This window comes from Rhincodon typus, unplaced genomic scaffold (assembly GCF_021869965.1).
Source record: "Rhincodon typus isolate 14 unplaced genomic scaffold, sRhiTyp1.1 hic_rhity00011961, whole genome shotgun sequence".
In the NCBI taxonomy this organism is placed as follows: domain Eukaryota; kingdom Metazoa; phylum Chordata; class Chondrichthyes; order Orectolobiformes; family Rhincodontidae; genus Rhincodon; species Rhincodon typus.
Window position 1 is genome coordinate 1 of NW_025977599.1, and position 888 is coordinate 888.

Below are 888 nucleotides of genomic sequence, written 5' to 3' on the forward strand. Positions count from 1 at the left end.
GGGAACTTGCAGGGGGTGGTGTTCCCATGTATCTGCTGCCCTTGTCCTTCTAGATGGAAGTGGTTGTGGGTTTGGAAGATGCTGTCTGAGGATCTTTGGAGAATTTCTGCAGTGCATCTTGTAGATAGTACACACTGCTGTTACTGAGCGTCGGTGGAGGAAGTGGATGTTTGTGGATGTGGTACCAATCAAGCGGTTGCTTTGTCCTGGATGGTGTTGAGCATCTTGAGTGTTGTTGGGGCTGCACCCATCCAGGCAAGTGGGGAGTATTCCATCACACTCCTGAGTTGTGCTTGATAGAACATAGAACATAGAACATTACAGCGCAGTACAGGCCCTTCAGCCCTCGATGTTGCGCCGACCTGTGAAACCAATCTGAATAGATGGTGGACAGGCTTTGGGGAGTCAGGAGGTGAGTTACTTGCTGCAGTATTCCCAGCTTCTGGCCTGCTCTTGTAGTCACTGTGTCTATGTAGTGAGTCCAGTTGAGTTGAGTTGAGTGGGGGATTCAGTGATGGCAACACCATTGAATGTCAAGGCAATAATTATGATTGGAGATGGTCATTGCCTGTTTTTTGTGTAGGGTGAAATTTAGTAACCACTTGTCAGTCCAAGCCTGTTTATTGCATTGCTGTCACCGTAACCATTGGTAATTGTGTTAAAAACTCATCTGGTTTGCTAATGTCCTGAAAGGAAGGTTACTGTTGTCCTTACCTGGTTGGTCTACATGACTCTAGATCCACAACAATGCGCTGACACTCAATTGTACTTTAAAATGGACCAGTGTCTGTATCAAACCACTATAGTGTTGAAATTCCCATACACTCATCCCAATGGACCCCAAACCCCTTCCCGTTCACTCCCACTATACACCGTCCCAATGGACAC